Source organism: Tamandua tetradactyla, chromosome 2 (genome assembly GCF_023851605.1).
Source record: "Tamandua tetradactyla isolate mTamTet1 chromosome 2, mTamTet1.pri, whole genome shotgun sequence".
Lineage (NCBI taxonomy): Eukaryota > Metazoa > Chordata > Mammalia > Pilosa > Myrmecophagidae > Tamandua > Tamandua tetradactyla.
The window spans coordinates 133,605,759-133,629,863 of NC_135328.1; the positions used below are offsets into that span (position 1 = coordinate 133,605,759).

Consider the following 24,105-nt stretch of genomic DNA (forward strand, 5'->3'; position numbering starts at 1 on the left):
TCCCACAAGACATCACATGGGTCCATTGTGTTGATGATATCATGTTGACTGGACCTAGTGAGCAAGAAGTAACAACTACTCTAGACTTATTGGTAAAGCATTTGGATGTCAGAGGATAGGAGATACATCCAACAAAAAATACAGGGGACTTCCAACTGAGTGAAATTTCTAGGTGTCCAGTGGTGTGGGGCATGTTGAGATACCCCTTCTATGGTGAAGGATAAGCTTTTGCATCTGGCCCCTCCTACAACACAAAAAAGAGACACAATGTCTACTCTACCTCTTTGGATTTTGGAGACATTTTCCTCATTTGAGTGTGCTACTCTGGCCCATTTGCTGAGTTACCAGAAAAGCTGATAGTTTTGAGTGGTGACTGGAACAAGAGGAGGCTCTGCAATAGGTCCAGGCAGTTGTGCAAACTGCTCTGCCACTTGGGCCACATGATTCAGCCCAATGGTTTGTGAACAAAGTGGGCATGGTGGTAGGGATGGAGGTTATGCATGGGCTCAGCAACATGGACTTCCACTCAATAAGATTAACCTGGCTTTGGCCACTGCTGAGTGCCCAGTCTGCCAACAGCAGAGACCCACACTCAGTCCTGATATGACATCACTCCCCAAGGTGATCAGTCTGCTATCTGGTGGCAAGTTGGTTACATTGGATTCCTTCTATCATGGAAGGACAGCAATTTGTTCTAACTGGAATAGACACATACTCTGGATATGGGTTTGCCTTCCCTGCATGCAGTGCTTCTGCTGAAGCCACCATCTGTGGACTTACAGAATGCCTTAATCACAATCATGGTTTTCCACACTGCATTGTTTCTGATCCAGGAGCCCACTTCACATCAAATAAGTATAAGAATAGGCACGTGCTCATGGAATTCTCTGGTGTTACCATGTTCTCCAGTATCCAGAGGCAACTGGGGATAGAACACCTAATTACAGCACCAACTAGGTGGCAATACCTTGCAGGGCTGGGACAGTGTTCTCCAGGAGGCTGTGTTTGCTCTGAATCAGTGTCCACTCTATGGTGCTGTTTCTCTCATAGCCAGAATTCACAGGTCCAGGAATCAAGTGTGGAAATGGGAGTGACACCACTCACCATCACCTCTAGTGATCCACTAGAAAAAATTATGCTTCCTGTCCCTGAAACCTTAAGCTCTGCTGGTTACACATCTTAGTTCCAAAAAGAGGAGGGCTCCTTCCAGGAGTTACAACCATGATCCATTGAACTGGAAGGTAAGACTGCCACCTGGCCACCTTGGACTTCTCATGCCACTGAATCAACAGGCACAAAAGAGGATTACTGTTCTGTGTGGAATGCTTGATCCTGACTATCAAGGGAAAATAGGACTGCAATTACACAGTGGAGGTAAAGATGAGTTTTTTTCTGAAATACAGAAGATCCCCTAGGGCATCTCTTAATACTACCATGCCCTGTGATTAAAGTCAGTGGAAAACTGCAACAACCCAAACCAGACAGGACTACCAGAGGACTACAATGGCCCAGAAGCTTCAGGAATGATGGTTTGGGCCCCTCCACCAGGCAAAGAACCACCACCAGCTGAAGTGCTTGCTGAGGGGAAAAGGAGCATTAGTGGAGGAGGCAGTGATCAGTATGACATGACCTGTGACTAGTTACAGAAATGAAAACTGATGGTGTGAATATTTCCTCCTTGTTTTTGTTATGAGTATTTCTGTATTTGTACATAAAGCATTACCTTGTTTTCTTCTTATATGACAGTTGTATTTTTATGGTATAGTATTTCAGTTATAGGATATTGCAGTTTAAAAGTGAATGTTACCCAAGGACTTGTACCCTCTTCTGGAGAGATTCAGTGCATTTCTGGTTCTATGCAGGACAGCTGAGTATTGTTAGGTGAAACATATATCTGTTATTGTGTTCTTTTTAGAGATTAAATATGGTTTAAGGTGATTTGTATAGCTGCCAAGTTGACAAGGGGTGGACTGTGATGTTAGGTTCTGGTGTCACCTTAGCCAAGTGATGGTGCCTAATTGTCTGGTCAAGCAAGCTCTGTCCTCACCATTACTGCATGGACTTTCATGGCTAGTTAAAAAACACGAAAGCTGGTTTATTAAGTCGTGAGCACGTTGAGCTCTTCCACTGCTAATTATGTCTGCAGTCGGCCAAGCAGAATGTCTTCCACAGTTCTTGACGTTTAATAAAGCCAGTCGAAAGCTTTCCAGGAGAAATCAGAAGAGAGATCGCTGTCTCCACCTCCCGCCAGCCAGCCTCTCCTGGGGATTCACTGAAGACCTTGATTGGAGCTGCCAGCCTGCGTCCTGCCCTAAGAGATTTGGACTTGTGCAGCCCCAAGTGAGACACTTTTATAAAATCTCATATTTACAGATATCCCCTCTTAGTTCTGTTTCCCTAGAGAACCCAAACTAAATCAGCATTCTAACCACTAAACTTTTTAAAAAACCTTAACCATGATAGAAATATTTCCTAAAAGTATTATATACTATCCTTGTTGGTAGTTCATAGAGAACATGATTTGCCCAGTGCTTGATGATTCGAGTACAATGCTGATCCAGTATGTATGCTGAGATAAAAGTAGGTTTGCTCTCAGGAATGTACAATGACATGCTTAGAGCTTTTTCCTTTTCATTCTTATTGGCCCTGCCCAGCAGCTCTCAATTTACTTACCAGCTGTCACTGATATCTCACTCTAGTGTCAGTGTGAATTTCTCAGAAGGTCTTCTCTCCTTGTCCTCCTGACTCCACCAGCTGGACCCATCCCCAACTCATAACTAGTGTATTCTGAAGGTAATGAAGAAATCAGATAAAAATTCATTAAATCAGTACCTGTTTTGAGTAAGCATTGATCACTCCATAAGGTGAGAATCTGAAAAATGGCTTCATGTTAATTACCGTCAACTTTTATTAACAAGTAGTTTAGGATAGTGCTAAAATGATTTCCTGATAAATTTTGGGTTTCATAAAGCTTTCATGGACTTTGTGGTAGTTATTTCCCCACCTTCCATTTATGCACGTAGACTTCATTCAGACAATGACTAGATTGTTTAGTGTTAACTGTGTGTCAGACCCTGTGATAAATGTTGACTGTTGGTGGTATCTGAGAAGGACTAGGTGATAGCCCTTCTCTCTCTTTTTTTCTTTCAATGAAATGTTACTGAGATATATTTGCACACTATGTAATCTATCCAAAGCATATAATCAATGGCTCACAGTATCATCATATAGCTGTGCAATCAATTTTAGAACACTTTCAATTCTCAAAAAAAGAAATCAAAATAAAAAAGGAAACCCAAGACATCCCATGCCCCATATACCCATTTTGTTGTTGTTGTTATTGTCTTTATTTTATTACACTGGATAAGGGAAGTATCAGTCACAAGGTTTTTGCAATCACATGACACAACATAATAAATGCTTTAGAAGTTATATAATCATTATCAGAGATCAAGGTTACTGGGTTATAGTGCAACACTTTCAGGTTTTCCTTCTGGCTATTCTAATACACAGGAAACCAAAGAGAAATGTCTATATAATGTCAGTGATCATAATCATTTGTTAAATCCTAACATCTCAGTTACCCCTCCTCCCTCTCATTTGATCATTCTCTCAATCTTCAGGGATATCTGGGCAATGATTTCTTCGTGCTGGAAGAGGGTACTGAATTTATGGGGTCAAGGAATAAAACTGGTTGATATTCTTGGAGAGACTGGCACCTCTGGGTTCCAGTGCTTATCTGGCATGGGATCAATCTTTAGGCCTTATGTTTCAAAAAAAATAAATATCAGTAAGAGGGAAGCATAAATGAGGGACATGGGATTGTTGCTGTTGTTGTTGTTTCTCCTTTTTAGTTTTTAATTTTTCTTCTTCTTCTTTCTTTGCAGAAGAAGGGAAATGTCCTCATATAGATTGTGGTGATGAATGCATAACTATGTGATCACACCAGGAGCCACTGATTTTGAACTTAAGAGGGATTGCATGGTATTGACTCAAACTGCTAAAAAATAACAGAAAGAAACAAGTGCTGGAGAAGATGTGGAGATAGAGATTCACTGTTGGTGGGAATTAGAATGGTGGCGGGGAATACCTTCAGCTGCAGGAGGGAATGTATCAGGCTCCCATCACGGCTGTGCTTCTGTCCAGCCACAGGTCACATGTCCTCCAGTGGCAGGTCAGCAAATGACCCACTGTGTGGGCTGATTCATACAACAGCTTCCCTTTACTCAATTTTTATATAGACTTCATTTCTATAATTTTAATAATCAGAAAAATAGCTAACAAGATGGTATAGTATGATTGATTCATCAATTATTTCCATGCTTGCTATTAAAGTAATTCCCTATTGGAGAAGGCAGTGCCAATGCTGGAAGATTTCCTTGGGTTAAATTCTCAGTGGTTCAATTCTGAGCAAAGGACACACCTCTCCACATTGTCACATTTTTTTTAAAGGGGCTCTTAAAGTTTTCCAACTCAATCTCACCAGCACTGGATCTTGTATTTACATTTTTGAGTACCAGATAAAACCTCACTTTGTGTATTTCTTTGGCAATTCAAAATTGAACACTTTCTCTGGACATTTTCTCTTTGCAGAATCTCATGCTAACACCTCCTTCTCACCTTTACCTGATTTTCGTCTGGAAAGGCCTTGGTTACTTCTAGGCTTGGGTCGTTATTCTTACAGATTTCTATTATCTAATTCATCACACTGTCTTGGCCCTATATGGCCTGTCTGTCTTCTGCACAGGAATAAACTTATTGAATGTAAATGAAGTGGCCAGTGGCAGATGGTGGATACTCAGAAGTGCTATGGGAAGCCCTAGAGGAAGTAACATCTTCAAGGGAGCGTATTTCCTTGTCAAGGCAGCAGCTGAGGTTGCCTGACGTGTATTCCTCAGGAAAGTTTTCAAGTCTTTTTTTCCCAAAAAAAATCATACATAGGTATAATAACTGCATTACAATGAAGAAAGAGAACTTGCTATTTCTATGCACACATAGGGAAAGCTCTCTGCACCAGTGTCTAGACTAGAGTGCAAAAACTCTGTGATTGCATTGCATCAGTTGCTTTTGCTTTGTCTTGGATGGAACAGCCTCCTGGGAGGGGGAGGCCTCGATTATCCAGGCAGGGCCCAACTGCAGGTATGGACCCCTCTTGGCCACCTCCCACTTTCCTGGGTGAGCTGTGCTTCAGCAGCTCTGGGGCTCTGTGACTGCTTCAGTGGGTTGAGACACCCTGTTGGGTGGGGCTAAAATATAGTAACTAATTCCTAGCTTTGCAATTAATAAGGTACAAAGGCAGAATCAGACCCTTTATCTTGCTCTCTGGATGCATTAAGGTTAGATTTCAGGGAGATCAAAAGAATCAAATTATGGTTGGACCTGGAGAGAGGAGGCAGTTGGCTTGGTTTGCAGTGGGGACTAGCACGCTGCCTGATTGTCCATTAAGTGAATGGATACAGGAACAAATTCTCCAGGTTGATCTGCTCCCAACTTGGATGTCTGGATTCTGTTTGGTTGAACCAAAGTTATAAATTCTTAAGATAAATCTGGCAACATTTTCCTTTCTGTTTTCTTTTTTTGCTTCAATAGAAAATTTAGAAAGTTGTCCATCCAAAGATCTGACAGGTATACAATTTGGTTTTCTACCATCATCTTATATTTGTTTACTTCAGCCACAGTTAATTTTAGTATGTGCAACAGCAATCACTTTTCTCAAGCAGAGAACTCAATATTCCCTCTTTGTTATTTCCATGCATGTTGTTAGATAAATCCCATGGTGTATGGAGTGTCAACGGAGATCTGTGAAACATTATGTTCTTGTTGTTGGTAATCAAAATCAGGTTACTTCTAGAAGCCATTTTAATGGCCATCTGGTATTAGCCTGGCCCAATGACAATGTTCTCTTCTTATGCTTTATGCCTTTGGGGAACCCCCACCTCAGTTCATGTAGCTTGTGAGAAGTCGACCTGCCTTTTGCTCCAGGGGTGCTCAGAGGCTCAGAACTGGCCAATGGTATTTTGATGTTGCTGGGTTAAAGATGCCCTTTCCCTCTGACATTGCTAAGCTGATAGGAAGTTAAATCAGAACTGATCTTGGGCCTTCCAAGCCAGTCCATGGGGCATCCTGTCTGAGGATGAACCAGCATACTGAAGTGGAACTGAGGGGCAGACTTTGGAGACCTGGAGCATGTTAACCAGCAATGTGTGAATATAACCTTGGACATTTTCTGTTTCAAGAGCCAGTGGATTTTTGTTCTTAATGAAATCCATTGCAATTGGTCTTCTGATACCAAAAACTTAAAAAGTCTTCATCGATACAGTTTTGGAAAGCTGTGTAAACTACAGCTCTTTCCTGCTGACTTATCCTATTTCGTTGATGCTACTCTCAGAGGTGAAGCTTGAACTTCTGTTTTGCAGTCATTCTCAGTGATCAAGCAAGGATGCTGCTGCTGAATGGATGAGGCCCAGGGGAGGCCTCCTACACATTTCAAAATGAACACAGTCAAAACAGGTGCCCAATTTCTATCCACAACTTACTCCTCCCTCTAGTTTGTCCTACCTCAATGATTGACCTTCATATTCATCGAACTTCTCAAGTGTAACCAGGAGGTCATTCTTTGGTTTTCCTTTCTTCTAACCCCTCCCATCTACTCCACCAGCAGAGACTTAACTCACCTCCAAAGCCCCTCTATCATCTGTCTTCCCTTCAAGCCATCCTCAACTCTTGCCTGCACTTCTGCAAAGCCTTCCAAGCAGCCTTCCTGCCACAATGTTTGTACACAAAGAACTCTGGGTGATTTCTTAACACAGATCAGAGCACACATCTTCACCTGCCCTGAACCCTCTCAGGTTCCCCATTGCCCTAAGGATAAGATGGTGGCCCTCTGCCTTGCAGGTAATGTGTCCCATGACGTGGCATCTGGTCATCTCTCCAAATCCATCTGACACGATCTCCTCCCTGCCTATTATGCTTATCAATGTGCTCCCTGATTCTTGAAGGATTATTCAAAAGTTGGAATCACACAATAAAACCAAACATTTGAAGGAATGCATAATTGTTCATTGTCATCTATTTTTCACCTGATGTCAACTCCACTGGAAGTTTCCAGAGAGCAATGATTATTTGTATCGCCTTTCATATAAGATCCTCTACCTGGTTTGTCTCTTTGGGCACTGATAGTAGCTGTGGTTAGGCACGGGTAAGCTATTATCGCCATTGTTCAGGTAGTGAGAACAAAACTGATGTGGATTTAACTCTTACCTGGGGGATAATGGTGAGTAAACTACCAGTGCTGGGCCTGGGACCGAACCTGGTTCATTGATTTTCCTTCTGGCAATAATTAGAGGTGGGGCCAGAATGACCCCATCCCCAGAAGCTTTTATCAGAATAGAAAATGTCAAAGTGTTGAATAAAGAGTTTCTCTGAATCACTGCATGAACCAAGAACAGGGTGACTGCTCTCCAAAGCACAGTCATGGCTCTGGGGCAGAGGTACAAGGACATCTGGGCAAAGAAGACTTAAACAGAAGGCTTCAATTAAAACGTGTCGAAAAGCCATAGAAAAGCCAGCCACTTTGCTTATTTCTTATTGAAAAGAAAACTGAATTTTGGTACCGGCTTCTTAGGAACCCCCTGCGTGGGGACTGATGGGGCTGACCAGCACTGCGTCCCCAGGCTTCTGTGCACCTGGGGGCGTAGTGTGGGGGCTGGAGGCCCACTGGGGAAGAGCAGCCAGCCGGGGTGGTGGGTCAGAGGCACCCAGGGGACCTCACTGCCCGAGGCCTGTGCTGTCCTACACGTGGCGTGGACCTGCCTCTCGAGGCTGGACAAGCCCAGGTGGGTCTGTGTCTGCTTTTATTGTAAGAGTAGATATATCTTGCCAGACCGAGTGTGCATTGTGAACAAATTGTCTGCAGCAGACCACTTGGTGAAACCTGCTTTTACAGCAGAGGTTGATAAAAATGGGCCATAAATTCTTGGTGTACAAGTGTTCCCTTTTTTATTCATCAGTGAAAACCCCAAAAAAGTGAAGATACTTTGATGCCTTGTATATCAACTTTATGGTGGTCACAAGTCTGAATCCTGAGGAAGTGACACGTGGGAAAATGGGGCTTGTAAAGGACATTCTGGCTGGGCACAAACACTGGGCTTCTGGAGAGTTTTGTGACTATGAGGGGAGAGCCCCTTTGCACCCTCCCTGCTGAGAGGAAAGCAGGAAGCTGGTGAGACAGGTGCCAGGGCCCCAGGCAGGCACTGACTGGGAGTGGTGAGGGGCTGCAGGGCCCTGGGAAGTGCGCAGGAGGCTGCGGCCAGTGGCAAGAAGCAGCCTAGGGAGATCCTGCTTTACTCTTCTCAGGCCAGATTGACCCTCTTTCTGGAAAGGATAGGAGGTGCAGTGAGGCTCTTAGAAACTGCCCAAGTGATTCATGCTAAGCCACGGTGAGCTGGGGACCAGGTAAGGCTTTTAGGCTCCCGTGTCTTCACCATCACTGGTCTCCATTGTCCTCAGCCTGACTCCAAAGCACGTCATGAAAACACATGTGCCATTTGGACTTGGATTTAAATTCTGACTCCACACTTATCCACTCCTTTTTAACTACCAAGTGACCTTCTGCAAGCCACTAAAACCCTGGGCTTTGGCTTCCTAACATGCAGAATTCCTGGGCAGATGGTTTATTAAGCATTCATGAAGATGCCTTCTCCTAGGCACTGGAGCTGCTGTTCTCATATGGCCTGTAGGTTAATTTACCAAAAGTTCATACCAGTAAGCATGGGATTGCAGCAAGGGGAGCCCAGGCTGATGGCCGTGCAGCCTGTGCCCTGCACTGCTCTAGGGGAAGCCGGTCACCTTGGAGTCCCTGTGAATAGCCTTCCCTGAAGTTGTGATGGTGTCTGGCCTGTGTGGGAGGGACTGTCACTCAGCACAGCTCATCTGAAAGAAAGGACCTGACTCTGTTAGAGAATGTGCAAAGGATAGCTAACTCAGATTGGTGAATTGGAAAATGCTTTTGAATGAAGTGTTACTTAAGCTAAGGTACAAAATAAATTCATAGAACAGGGCCAGATGTATTGTAGAATCTAAGATGCACTTTTGCTATGCGTCAGTTCTTTCTCCTTGAAGGACCTCAGAATCAATTCCTCAGTCAGATATAATTTTCCCTTGTCAAGTTCCTTTCTTAGCTTATTGGTGGAAGGCTTGAGAGACTGAAGTGCCCTATAGTCTAGAGCCCTGTCTGGACTGAGTTCTCTTTACCTGCAAGCTGGTAGGCTAGTGCATGGATGTCTCATCTGGAGGATTTTGTCACACCCATGGGAAGTAGGAGAACCTTTTGGGCAGAGCATGCTGTCCCTTAACTCACACAGGCAGGCAGCCCTGATACAGGGTGTGGTAGTTAGATTCAGTTGTCAACTTGGCCAGATGAAGGTACCTAGTCCTGTTGCTGTGGACATGAGCCAATGGTACATGAACCTCATCTGCTGCTCATTATATCTGCAGTCAGGTAAGAGGCATGCGTGCTGTAATGAGTAATGTTTAAATTAATTGACTGGTGCTTAAATGAGAGAGCGCAATGTAGCACAACCCAAGCAGCTCAGCCCAGGCCTTTGGAGATGCATAAAGGAATCACCCAGGGGAAAGTTGTTGGAACCCAGAGGTCTGGAGAGGAGGCCAGCAGAGATCACCCTGTGCCTTCCCATGTAAGAAAGAACCTCAGTTGAAAGTTAGCTGCCTTTCCTCTGAAGAACCAATGACATGAATCCCCTTTTATTAAAAGCCAATCTGTTTCTGGTGTGTTGCATTCTGGCAGCTAGGAAACTAGAACACAGGGTGACATTAGGTAGATTTTAGCAAGATGGTCTCCAGAGCTAGGCAGGGACTGCACCAGAAGGCAGGTTATGAGAGAAGAAACCAAGGAATTGAGGCACAGAAGAAAGTCAAGAGGGGTTCTGAGCCATGACTGAGTAAATACAAGGGGTCTGATGGCTCTACTTGAGGGAGAGCCCCAGAGCAGGGTGGAGGCATGCAGGCTGCTGAGAGTCCCACCTCTCAGAGTGGCCTTGCCGGGCCCAGCCATTCCCTGATGGTGCACCCAACCCAGGTTGTGTGGAGCACAGGGAGCAGGTTCAGGATCCACAGCTCGCTTGTCCTCTTCACCGACCATTAGGGTCAACCTGAGACCACTACAAGTGGCCAAGACAGGGGAGCAGGTGGGGCAGCAGGACCCCGGTCAGTGCTGGGCTTGTAGTGGGGATAGTGTGGAGAAGGGTGTCGTAGCTCAGACCTTCTCATGAAAGGTGCCTGTGCCCAAGCTGGAGAACACACCTGGCATGGTGACCCTCATTTTGGGAGGGACTGTCACTCATCTCCATCAGTACTTCTGTAGGTTGGAACCAGGCTTAGCTTCTCTGGTGCCCCTGAGCAGCTCTCTGTGTTTCTATCCCAACTCCTTGCCCTATGGTTATTTCTGTTTTGAAACCAGGAAGACATCCTTTTTGGGACCCCCAGATTCCCCTCTTCCCTTCCCCACACCCCTCCATACTGCCAGGCCAACCTGACCAACAGCTTCCCATGCCCTTTGGCTTCCCCATTGGTTTGGACAAGGTGATGCCCAGCAGGAGGTTGGGGGGACTGAAGCTGGTGGGGCCCCCCGACCAGGGGCCACTGTTCCTTTCTGGGCAGCCAGAGCCACATGACACTTTTTGGGTCCTAGTGGCCACTCATCCTTTTTGGCCTGGGGTTGGTAGTAAGTGCATCCTCCTCTAGCCCTCGGGCAGTGCACTATGTGATTTTTCCATCCAAACACTTCTAAATTGTCCCTTTGAAATAAACTCTCTTCAAACCATCCTATCTAGAGAGTGACATCTGCTTCCTGTTCAGAGTCCGAGTGAGACAAATGCCCCCTGACTGTTCCCCTTCCTGGAAAACACACACTTCAGGTTCTATGTCAACTGCACCTTCCTTCAGGAGTGCTCCCTATAGCCCACCGCCATCTCTCAGACTAGCTGGCCCGTCCTCAGTTCCATGACACCTCCACCTGCCTGCAGCTTGGCCCTTACCAGGTTTTATGTGTGCTATCTGCTGCAGGTCTGGCTTGCACCTTCCTTCCCCAGGCCAGGTCTCACACCCTACATGACAGGAGGGCGTTTTATCCAACTTGCTGCCCAGGTGAGCTTGTTTCCTGCCGTGAGTGCTTGAGTCCAGTGTGGGGGGCTGGCAAGGGCTGGAACTTTTATATGGGATGCATTGTCTTCTTCCTCCTTGTGTCCTGCTTGTGCATTTGTTATCTATGGGGCCATGTGTTGGTTTGTCTAGTTCTATGGAGAATCCCGGCATGATGGAATCCATGGAACCAGGGACCTAGAGGAAGTGAGGGTATCTGATGGGACTTAAAGAAGAATTCTGCCAATTTGCATTGTGATTAGTAAACCCAGCCAAATCATGTCATCTCCAAACTGTGTGCTAAGAATCTATTATGTGCAAGGGACTGCCTGCCCCCTAGTAGGGCATCATGACTTTCAGATCAGATTTTTGAAAATTTAGAAAATGCTTTGGAGGAAACATGACCCTCACTGTGAATACCTGCTGGTTGTTCAGAGCTCACTGGCAACAGGACAAGCTCAAGACATCACAGATCTCCCCCTTATCCTCTCCCTCTTCCTTTGTGAGCCTTTATGTCCTTATATAACTACAGCCTGAAATGCTGTTGTTTCATAGTAAACACAAATCTTATCCTCAGAGTTTTCTGGTGGTGAGCAGAGTTTTATGAAGTCAAGTGTAAATCATGGTAGGTTTCTAGCTAAGTAATTTAACTTGGTGAAAATTGAGAATTGAAGACTCAGAAGTCTTTATATTATCCGAGCCCCTTGGGTGAGGGGGACTGCTGCCGAGGTCTGCTGCTTCTCAGCTGTCACCTCTTTCCATCTTCTTGCCATGCATCCCTGCACTTCAGGGGTTCTAGTAGAGAGATGAGTCTGCACAGATCCTCCTAGCAACTACATGTCCTGAGGGAGCCCGTGATGCTTCTCGGGTCAGTGGGTCTATGGACTTGGCAGAATCAGTCCAATAACAAGTCTGAGGGCCCCTGAGCAGAGGCATGGATCTCTGCTGCCTCTTTTCCTGGCAGAAACATGACAAATGTCTTCATTTATTCTCTCTGGATGCATCTTTGTAAATTCTACTCATCTTTCTCCTTCTGACTTTTTGATTAAAAATGCTGTCAGGAGAGCAATTTGATGTCTAAGAGAAGATGCCATTGGTGAGGCATTTTTCTTGTTTTAGTAGTTGGAATAGAAGAGTCTTTTATGCTTGAAAAACTCCTATTTTTCCTGCCCTGACTATGCAGTGGAAGCTGGCAGAATGCGTTAACCTCTCTGCTCCTGTGCATCTTCACCTGCTTGGCTCTGGATCTCTGCATGCAGCTGTGGATTCCACAGGCATGGTGGAGCAATAGCTGTGCAAAGAAATGCCTGCATTTGGGCGCTTTCAGTTCAGAGTATCAGGGAGCCTGGGTGAAGGATGCCTTGCCTTCCTTGCCAGTGAGTGTGTGCTCTGCTCAGGATATTTCTAGGGATTAAAAATTGATAGGGTAGAAAGCACTTCAGGCAAGGTGCAGGCTTGCAGAACAGATCTGCAGCCTCTGTCACTTTCATTAGCACTTTTCTCCATAGCAATCAGACTCCAAGCTAACTTACATACAGCCTATCATTAATGAATTCAAAAAGCATTCAGCATTAACCTACATGGCATGGGACAATGTGCAACACTGAGGATAGAACACAAAGTCACACCCATAAGGAGTTCATACCCACGGGGAAGGCCGAGTCACACGTCGAGGAAGCACAGGGTGCCACGAGGGCAAAGAGGAGGCTCTTTGCAGCCTGTGCTTTTCAGAGCTGGGGTCAGGTCGGTTTCCTGAGGAGAGCATGCCTGGTCTCCATTCTGAAAGGGGAAGTAGGTCTGGCGGAGAGAAACGAAGGGAGGAGAGGCATCCTGGGTGCATAGGGCAGCAGTGCAGCAGTGAGAGGTGAGAAAAGCATGCTGGGTTTGGAAACCAGAGTTTTGGATCTGCCGGAGTGTGTGTGTGTGCGGGGGCGAGACGAAGGAGGGGAGGAGCAACTGGAGAGTCACCAGGAGGCTTTCTGGTCTGCAGACCCCTAATCGGTCGGTGGAAGGGCTTGCTGTGTGCCAGTGGTTTACAGACTTATTTTCAGGGACAGGATCCTTTCCCTGGATGTGCTGCTATGGGACGCTGAAACAAGGAAGCACAGAGTGTTGGGCTGTTGTTGCCTAAACCCTCTGGGCCCTGGGCCCTGTGGCTGCCTCCACAGCATCTGTGCAGGTCCCAAAGTCTAGGTGATCATATAGCATCATAAAGACTTCTCCATCTCCGAGCATCAGGACTGGAGAAGCATGCTCTTTGTCCACAAAGCTTCCTCTGTGAGTCCAGAACCGTGGCCACCCCTGTCCTATGGGAGGGAAATGCATTAAGTTCTCTAACACCTGGTGACCACAGCCTGGCACACACTTTTTCCAGCCTTCTCAATGGCCCTCTGAAATTGAAATTCCTTCCTGTCTCCATTACAAAAGAGGAAACTGAAGTCCAAAAGTGACTTGTCCAAGGTCATGCAGCTTTCCTGCCTGAGATGCAGACCCAGTCTTCCTGACTTCAAGGATCCTTCTACTGGGTTCCACAGCCTCTGCCTCACACTGACTACAGGATGCTGTAGGACAAATCATAGCCACTGACTGTGGGGCTGATGGCAGGATGAGGTGGGTGTGGGCAACAGAGTGGGCTGTCCTTTTTCTCTTATTCAGCCCCTTCACTTACTGCAGGTCACTCACTTTCTATCCCAGTGAGCTTGTCCTCTAAGGCTCATAGAAGGAAAAGCCTCCAGAAGCTTCCTAAGAAAATGTAGCTCGAGGACAAACGCCTTACATGTGACTATCCATCTGAGCTCTAAGGAGGAAACAATGTGGTGCACAGGCCTCTGAAAGGCAGGGGCTGGGCTTTGCACCTGGATCACCCAGTGCAGTGCCCGGCACAGATGAGAACTCAGTGACTGTTGATGGCTCAATGAGTTAGGATTTGAGTCGCTTGTGTTCTAGGTGGGTGGCTTTGATCCATCTATCTCAGTTTTATCATCTATGAAATAAGGGGTCATGCTTGAAGAGTTCTAAGACTTCCTGATGCTTTGGTATTCTCTCAATCAACAAAAGATTATAAAACAAGACAAAAAGCCATCCTCTCAGCAGGGGATGGTATCCAAAGGAACTGGCAGCATCCAAAAAAGAAGACCAGATTTCTGAAAGGTACTTGGCATCTCTTCATGCCATAAGCTGAAATCCAATGAGTTCTGAGACCAGCACATTTCAACAGTGAAAGATTGGAAGTTGACTGAACCATTTGGAGATTAAATATTCAAAGCTAAAGGATACATTTCCATTAAGAAGATCTGTACCCTCAAGAGCCTATTTTTTCAATGCTTCCTGTTTATAGAGTTCTTTGGAAAAGTAAAACTCTAGGAAGTAAAAAATGGGTCATTATACTGCTTCTTGGATTTGAAAGAAAATTAGGCTCAAAGGCTTTGGGAAGATTTATGAAATGAATTTTGATAGTTGGCCAAAGGTGTCAATGAAGGGAATGGTGCACTGCATGACTAGTCCTCCTGGCATTGGACAGATGAAATACTTCTTGGCAGTAAGACATTTGCCTGGCAAAGGCAGGACCATACACTGCCACTCACTTCCCAGCCAGGCCCTTGGTTCAATACTAATGGCCCCTGTCTTCAGATTGGAGGTACTGGGAGCTTTCAACACAGGACAAAGGGCTCACTCTTCCATCCTTATCCTACCCTTCTCAGCAGAATTTCCACTTTAATCTTTGCTGATATTTGAGGAGATTTGAAGGAAGAAGAGAGTCATATATCAGAGGCTATTTTCTTTTTACTAGAATCAGGCATGTAGGGATGTGAGTTTGAAGTTTTCTTTCAAATTAAGTGATTTCAGAGAGAGAAAGGATAGGCAGGACAGTGGGACAGAATACAAAAGCAAAACTAAGTAAGAATTTGGCAGAGGTTGTAGTCAGTGGTAGCTGATGTAGGAGAGGCCATAAGCCATGTTTGGTTCAGGGACTGGGTGGGTAAGGCAGGGAGAGGCTTAGGAAGGAATTGGAATTCAGGGCAGGATTTTGATGCTAGAGAACAGGAAGGCCAGGACAAAAGATGAGTCTTTATAGACATTGATTTAGGGTGGAATAAAAAGGGTGACATGCTGGACAAGTGAGCAGTTTCCACTGGACTCCATGGCAGACACGATTACCCTGTGTTAACTCTGTACTCTGCTACCTGCCTCCAGTATTGATGCCAGACTTGAAGCAAGGCTCAAGTGGAAACCAAGTAGTGCTAGCTTCCCAGGCTAGTGGGATTAGGATTTAGATCACATCTGCAGACTTAGGAAAGAACTATCTGTAAACATTCATTGGAGGAGGGGTGTTTGCAGCTTTTAAATTATTTAAGAAGAGATGGGAGAGTCCATGGTAAGTGTTAAAAGACTTGGAAGCAGCTGCTTCTGGAAGAATTGGTGGTTTAGCCTCAATGATATAGATGGAAAGTGATCTGTCAGGTCCACCGGTCTGAAACTCCCCACCTTCTGCCTGTAGGCTGAAGTCCTTTCAATGCTGGAAGATGGTACGATGTGGGATCTCAGCATATCCGGAATTCTGCAGTGGTTAAATCCCTTTAAACTGCAAGTGAAACAGCTCCTTTGGGTGGGGAAGGCTGTTGTTCTCAGATTGGGTGTTCCTTAGCCAAACTATTGCCCATCTGCTAACTCAAACTTAATTCCTTTTGGGAGAACTAAACAAACAAAAAATTAAAAAGAGACCAGAATGTTTCTTGTACTGCCAATCATAAGAGGTACTATTTGAATTTATGAATAATGAACTGAAGGACTTTCACTTGAACTCATTTGTCTTGTCTGCTACCAACTTGCCTACAAAATACCTAACCATTACCTTATAAGCTGGTCACCTCCCAGGAGAAGTTTGGAAATATGGCAATATGGTTGGTGTTGGGAATCATTTTTAGTGTAAAGTGAGTCCTATAAGTCTTTGCTTCTTGAGTTTCTTCTTATAAGTCTCCAAGGATAAGCAGATACTGAAAATGTTCCCGAAGAAGTGAGTGTACTTATGTAGAGTAGATAAGTTAGCACATGAATAAGAAAGCCCAGCTGCCTACTTCCTCATGCTAGGGCTCTGCCAGGGAGCAATAGTGGGTCAGGAAACCAAAAACCCTGAGACTGGGTCTGGCCATGCTGCTTAATATCCATTAGACCTTAGACAAGCCTAAGTCTTGCCTTTCTATCTCCATAGAGGTTTGTTTAGAAAGTAAATAAATGAAGGTAGAGATACATTGTACATTGCTAAACTATAAGAGTATTATTTGGTTTAAATCCAACTCTTTCATATATTAGATTGTATATATTAAAAATTTTTCTAGGTATAAACATGTTTTCTGGAAATAAGGAGTAACTGGGTCTATTGAGATATTGCTTTCAAGAAAAAGTTGTCAGGAAAGAGAACACATTTCATGAGGAATTGTTGGCTTCCTCAATTTAAAATTCCACCACATGAATAAAACAAGAGGCATTACTCATCACTTCTTTTCCTTTTTCCCAGGTGGGGAGAGTGTAGGATGATGTGGGCTCAGGTCTCCAGAACCCCACCAGGGCCAAGAGCAGTGGCCATTCCTCGGATGCTGCCAGGAGCAAGCTGTCACCATGGACTTCCTCCTGGACCAGGCCCCTTAGATTGTTATAAATCAGGGAATAGGAAATGAGCCTGCAAAGGAAAATTTATTAGCAAAGGCAGAATTGGTAGTTTGCTTCAGTTCCAGCCTACAAACACAGATTCATAAAAACATGGACCTTTTTACTTTTGCAAATTTGAGTAGCATTTAAAAAAAATAAACTTCATTGTGCTTAATTGTAATTCTTTCATTTGGGAGAGAAGGGCCAATTTGAAGACAAAAATGCTGTTATTTCAAATTTGTTTCTGGTGATATCCTTCCAGGGAAGACACTTTACTGTCAATATCTCATTAGTCCTCATGAAAAATGGCACCCCATGTGATTGTCGCCTGGAAGAAATGAAGTTGGAACCGTTGATGGTCAATTGAAGAATTTAAAGACTTTGCAAGATCAGAAAGAAAATAATTTAACTCTTTAAGTTATCAGAAAAGAAATCACCTCGGTTCTTGAAGTGGAATCTGCTGTTGACCTTCTTCTGTGTTTGCAGAACTGAGATGTGCCAAGGACACACTTCCAGGACTCTCTTTAAATTGAACCCAAGCTCATTTCAAAAGTAAACTAAATTTGATGTTTTCTGTCTTGTGTGTATCATTAGACTTGTAGAATGATGGGAGAAGCAAGATTCTTATTTGCTAAATGAAATGTTGTTAACTTCAAGTAGTAAAAGATGTCAAATAAATTTAAATGGGAGACAGAATGAAAATGGGAATTGCAATCCTTTAGACATGAGCAATATTTTCTCTTTATTATCCCTATCCTTCTGAAAAGAATTTAAGAAAATTATATAATCTTCAAGATTGAGGACAGGAATTATTGACTCTTACACTTGGGAATAACCAGTGAGATAGTCCAATTTCCTTCCACTAGAAGGAAGAAAGCTCATTCCACTTCAGTGTGAACACATACAATGATCATATCCGTCCTGTAGTCAGGCAGCTTTCACATTAGAAACGTCTTTCTCCTTATATTGAGCTAAACTTTGTCTCAATATAGATTCCATTCCCTGGTCCTAAATTCTACTTGACCAGTGTACAATTCTTTCTTGCAAATTACAGTCTCTCAAGAACTTGAAGAGAGATTCTTTATCCTTTACAAGTCTTCCTTGGAGGAATCTGAAAATAAATTACATGTTGTTTTCCCTAGTGCTATAGATGTGTATGGAAAGTGACTCCAGGAGACATCTGAAAGGGGGTCACACCCTATTGGTGGCTCATCTACCTTACTCTTTGTCCTGCTGAGAGTAGGCTGTTAGGGCCACACAAGTGGTATGTCCTGTTGACAGAGTGATGGAAATATCTCACCCATAGATAAGGAATAGGATGACTCTTTTTCCTTACATCTTAATTTCCTTAATATAAATTAATATGCATTGTCCTAAGACAAAGTTAAGATCTAGGAGAAAAAAGCAATTATATGTTTCAGCTCTCTGGTATCTGTCTAGTTCCCATCAGAGGAATGGCCGTGTAGTTTGGCAGCCCAGAAGCCAATTCCAGATTTTCTCTGCTCTCTGCAGTTAACAATATTGGGCTTTACCTTCACTTCTTAGTTGACAGCAATTGAAAGTGCCATTTGCTTATGAGAAAGAGTAAGACCATTCCCAATAAAGACACCAGTTAGAGTGGGTAAAGCCCGGTTCAAATGCTTCGCAAATATTATGTTAATATTATTGGCATTGCTATCTCAGTTCTTAAAATCACCAACATTGATACTGCTCAGCAACCAGAATTATTCTTTGAAATATAGTTTTTGTCCACCAGTCAGAAAACAAGCTTTTGGTGGAGCAGGAGTGAGGGGACTTCTAGCACAAAGAGTAGGGTCTGTTGGAAGAATTCTAGCAGTGTTGTCCTGGGGAAGACTTAATGCTGCATCCAGCTGTGGCTGTCTCAGGTAGGAAACAGGCCCAGAGGAGGGAGGCAGCTTCTCCGATTCACATGCCCAGATGGAACAGAACAAGGACCAGGTCTTCGGATTTGCAACATAGTATAGGGAACATACATGGTGTTTGTTTCTCTGTGTTTGTTCTTTAGAATCCACTGGAAGAAGCAGAACTTTCAGCTGCAAAGTGACTTACTAACTAAAATTCAACATGTATAAGTCCATGAGCAGAAAAATAAAAGAAAGCAAAGGAAAAATGTTGTTCAGTTAAGCAAAATATTAGCTGGGTTCTCAGCTCCATGAAGACAGGCATTTTTACTCCTGTAAACACTGAGCTGGGCACTCAGGACTTTTGTGAGTGGTTGACTGATTAAGGAGTTAATTAAATGAGCTAAGTTGGTAGTAATTGTCTTTTTGGTTAACTGGGCAAGCCTGGAGAGAGTGAGCACAGGCTTTCCTATTTGTCCTTAGCAGCGCCCCAGGTCACAGGGACCAGTCTCTGCCCTCTCAGGCCAGTAGGTCCAGGCCCCGCACAGACCTCGGATCACTGTGCCGCGATAGCAGCGAAGGGCACAGCTGGCTTTGTCTGTGGTTAGGACTGTGGCATATTTCTCACATCTGAGCAGATTTCCTGGCTAGTGGAGTGGCTCACAGGAAGCGAAGCTGTGCTGGTCCACAGCCCAGGCAGCATGTCTGTTCGTCCCGCAGGCCCCAGGGTCTGTCAGTGGTGCCTGCGTAGGGCCACTTCCAGGCAGAGAGCCAAGCAGGGAGGGAAGCTTCCTGGTGACATGGGGGCAGTTGGGCTCCCCTGTGGCCCTCTCCCCTCAAACCTCAGGAGACGGGCCTGAACGGTCTGTCCCTAGCTGGGGCAATGAAGTCAGACGTCGACTCCAAAAAGAGCAGAGGCCAGAGTCTCAGGTGTTATTTCCATCCACTGGATCTTTGGTTCAATAAATCACAAAGCCCAGCTGATGTTAATAACAGCAACTCAAACAGAAATGAAAAGAACCATTAATTAAGTGCCTTCAATGTTCACAGAGTGTGCAAACATCATCTTCTGGGAAAGGTACTAGTAAACTCGTGTCAGAGATGCAGACATGGAAACGGAGGCCACCTGATAGTGAGGGAGGTAGGAACTTAAGACAATTCCTCTCTGATCCCCTCTATACACATTTCTTTACAGTTTTCAAACTGGATTCACCTTTACAGATTCGCTGGGCTTTGAAAACAACCCTGTGACCTAGTTTTTATGATCCTTATATACCCTCATGAAATTGCCTAAACTTATATTTCTAGTAAGTGGCTGAGCTGGGGTTTAGATCTAAGCCTCTCTGCATTGGAAAACCTGGATGGGCGCTGCAGTGACCTGAATCCCGGGATGCCTGCATGGGGCCCCTAGAGCCCCCTCCTCACGGTCTCCAGTGGTAAATCTTCTCCTGGGGAGTTGTGGCAAACAGAAATAAAGAGTTCATCGTTATTAGCTGAGACTTGGCACAGAAAACCCAAAGCAGAGAAGCCTAATGACAATTTCTTCTGAACCATACGGAACCCTCCTTACTAAAGGAGCTGGGGCTCCACCTAAAGCCATGGGTTGCTGTTCCCTTGCTGGGCTCCACAAACATCCTGCTCCTTACCTCACTGTGGCCCCAGAGTGGATAGACCAGCCAAGGGGTAGGAAAGGCCTGCAGCCATGCTGTGCCCTTAGTGCCATTCCTACCAGGACAGTAAAAGGGGAAGAAGGAGGAAGCCGTGAGGCAGGAATTTTCTTCCCCTTCATTCACATCTGGTTTTGGAGGCTGGACCAGTTTCCTAGGGTGATGGTGACGAGATACCATGACAGCACCTTCAAAGAGGAGAACCGCCTGGCCTCATGTTCCTGGAGGTGGACACCACAACCGAGCTGCTGGCAGCACCAGCTTCGCTCTGAAGCCTGTAGGGGGGCCGCCCTGCCTCTTCCTGGCTTCTGGGGTTGGCTGGCTATCCTTGGGGACCTTGGTTTGGAGCACAGCTCTTCAGTCTCTGCCGCCATCATCCCACAGCCTTCTCCCCTGTGTGTCCATCTGGTGGTGTCCACACATCCCTCTTCTTTTGAGGATAGCAGGTACATTAGACTAAGGCTCACCTTTATTTGGTTTTGTCTCACTTTAATCATATCTTCAAAGGCCCGTTTCCAAATCAGGCCACACTCATGGAACCAGGGGTTAAGACCTAGCATGTCTGTCTTGGGGGGACACAATTCAACCCAATACAAAGGCTAACCCACCACCTCTTCCTACTTAAAATACCCAGACTTGTTGACTCTGCACCCTTGCCTACCTTTCCTCTCCAAATTATCCTTAGTCCTATCTTGTGGCCAACCAGGGACCACACTTCTTGCCTGTTCATCAATTAGATATTCAAATCTTTCAAAATGTAGGAGATCTCAGCCCGTTCTCCAGCCTTGGCTGATGACACTGTTGCTTATGTGAAACCATAGTCCTCTGCCTGCTGCTAATGAATGCCACAGCACATCTGTCCATCCACCCATCAGTGCATCCAGCCATCCATTCTTTATTCCTAAAGTAAAAATTAAAAAGTGCCTGCTTTTGGTAGTATGAGAGTAACATGATAAATGTTTGTGTAATCAAATAATGAACATTAACAGGGGGCAATACCTGAGAATGGAACCACTCTCAACATCAGCCTTGGCTTTGGAGCAGTAGAGGCAGTTACTCCCACACATGTGAGTGACCCCAGACATCAACCCCGACGACCTCAGCACCAGCCGTGTGTCAGTGTTCACATCAAAGCCAAATGGTTATTGGTATTTGGGCTCTGTTATAATTCAGCCTACTGAAATAGACATGTGGACGAGTACTACATAAACAGGACACTAAGGGGGCACATACTGTTTAGTGAGTGTTTCTGAGAAGTGCATGGATTCTGCTGTGGGAGTCAGGCTATCTGGATTTTCATTTCAGACCTGCCACCAACTGCAGGCCTGGGCTTGTTCGCCCTTCACATCTCAGTGCCCCATGGAAAGACAGGGAGGGGCAGCTCTTACACCCAGGGGCTTGGACTTTGGTGGTGCAGAGAGGACACTTCTGGGGGAAGGAGCAGCAGATGGTCTGAACTGCTCCTGTTTTCTTCATCTCTGAAAGTCAATTTCTTCCAACACGTGGTTTAAATGGCTTCAGCTCATCCTATTCCCTGGCAAAAATGAGCCCTCCTGTCTTCAACCCACAGTGCATTTCAAGGAATGTAGTTTGTGCCACTTACATCTCCAGCTTTGTGTTTTTTTTATCTGTGGCCATGAGCTAATCTTTTTTTTAGCCTTGTCAAAGTCTTCATAGCAGGGTGGACACTGAATCCATTTCTGCATCTCTCGTGGTGCCCAGCCCAGGCTGTGGCACATGGTGGGCACTGATTCTATGCTTGTTGTGCAATGATTGAGTAAATCAGTGACCAACTGACTAATGTGTGGTAGGAGAGTGAGTACGTGAATGCATGTGTGTGGGAGCTGGGAATGATGTCCTCACACAGGGTCTGCAAGCCCCAGGGTCCTCAGTGTAATGACTCTCACCTGTGTGAGGCCTTGCAGTTAACACCAGTGGTGTCATCTCACTGTATCCTACAGAAGTCATGTACGATGGGTACTATCATTCCCATTTTAAAGGAGGAAAATGAGATACAGAACAACAGTAAAAATTACCCAAAGATTTGGGATCCCCACCTGTCTAAAGAGAAAGCCTGTTTTTGGCCCCTGGGCTCTATTTGCTGTCTCCAGATGATGAGCAGAGAACACAGGAAGTGGGTACAAAGGGACAACTAAATACTGACAGTGAGAGGCTAAATGCTAAGTTGTCACTCCAGTAATTGTAACGAGTGTCACCTTTCCTTGGAAGTCTCACAGAACAACATTCAAGCAATTTTGTGCCTATATAGTTATACGATAGTCTTCAAGAATCAAGGCTACTGAAACACAGCTCAATAGTTTTAGGCACTTCCCTCCAGCCATTCCAATACACCATAAACTAAAAAGGGACATTTATATAATGCATAAGGAAAACCTCTGGACTCTGAAATCTCTCAGCCACTGAAACTTTATTTTGTCTCATTTCTCTCTGTCCTCTTTTGGTCAAGAAGGTTTTCTCAATCCCATGATGCTGGGTCCTGATGAATCCTGGGAGTTCTGTCCCACAATGCCAGGGAGATTTATACCCCTGGGCATCATGTCCCATGTAGGAGGGAGGGCAGTGAGTTCACTCGCTCAGTTGGCTTGGAGAGAAAGGCCACATCTGAGCAACAAAAGAGGTTCTCTGGGGGTGACTCTTAGGTATAAATATAAGTAGGCTTAGCCTATCCTTTGAGGAATAAGTATAGGGGTGAACCCCAAGATTGAGGGCTCAGTCTATTGATTTTGTTGTCCCCACTGCTTGCAAGAATGTCAGGAATTCTCCAAATAAGGAAATTGAGTATTTCCTTCTTTCCCCCAGCCCCCCAAGGAGACTGCAAATATTTCTTTATTCACTGCCCAAATTACTCTGGGATATATTGGGGCATCACTCTAAGTTTGGTTGCATTTTAGACTGAACATTCTGCGCAATTATGTATAATCTTCTCCCCGCTAGGTTTGAAGTTCCAAAAATACCCTGTATTTCAGTTATCTAGTGGCTTGAAAACATCTCCCTGGATGGTATATGGCATCGTGTTGTGCTTTAGATGGTGAAGATGGTTTTGGGTGCTAACTGCTGGTGTTGACACCAAGTGAGAACTTAGAGTAATAAACGAAGAAAAAAATCTATGCTTTAACATTGGTCTCAATCATAATTTGCAGGGCAATGTGGTGTAAGGCATCGTTTATTCTTAGAATATCAATTATCTTATAATTAAGTAACTTTTAGGTCAAAATGTGTTCTATTTTTGAATACAATAAAAATGTCATGAATGTATTAATCTTGTGGATAGAGTACAGGATGATAGAGAAGAGAATTAATATTTATTGATAATATCTACTAAACTACATTGCTTCGTTCAATTTTCATAAGTAATGGGGAAATAATACCATTTTCATTCTTCAGATAAGAAAATAATTTTTTCCTTCATTCCTCCAGTACATTTAACTTGCACACAGCACAAGTTGTAGTCAGTAATGAACCCCGTTCCCATGCCCAGCCCCTGAGAGGCTGAGCTAAGGCTTGAACATATATCTACTGGTTGCAAAGTCCATCTTCTCTTCACTACAGCACATGGAGGACAGCGTGGTTGAAGCTGATGGCAATATCCTCTTTGGAGGTGACCTTAAAATGGGAGAAAGTCATCGAATTTACAGCTCTTCATGTGATAGTGAAAGGCCCTGCCTGTGCTGGACTCTTCTTGGACTTGAGGCCATCTCCATTGCTTCCAGGATGCCTCAGAGAAGATGCACAAGAACAGATCTTCCCAGCCC

At 44.7% G+C, this 24,105-nt stretch overlaps 1 long non-coding RNA gene across 1 annotated transcript in view; it reads left to right on the top strand.

Moving 5' to 3' along the window:
• The window catches only part of LOC143673945 (uncharacterized), a 129,265-nt gene extending 105,716 nt beyond the window's left edge, over positions 1–23,549 (top strand). The window contains exon 7 of the long non-coding RNA XR_013170767.1: positions 16,673–23,549. This is a non-coding gene — a long non-coding RNA (uncharacterized LOC143673945). The remainder of the gene's footprint in view (positions 1–16,672) is intronic.
• Positions 23,550–24,105: the final 556 nt, after the last annotated feature.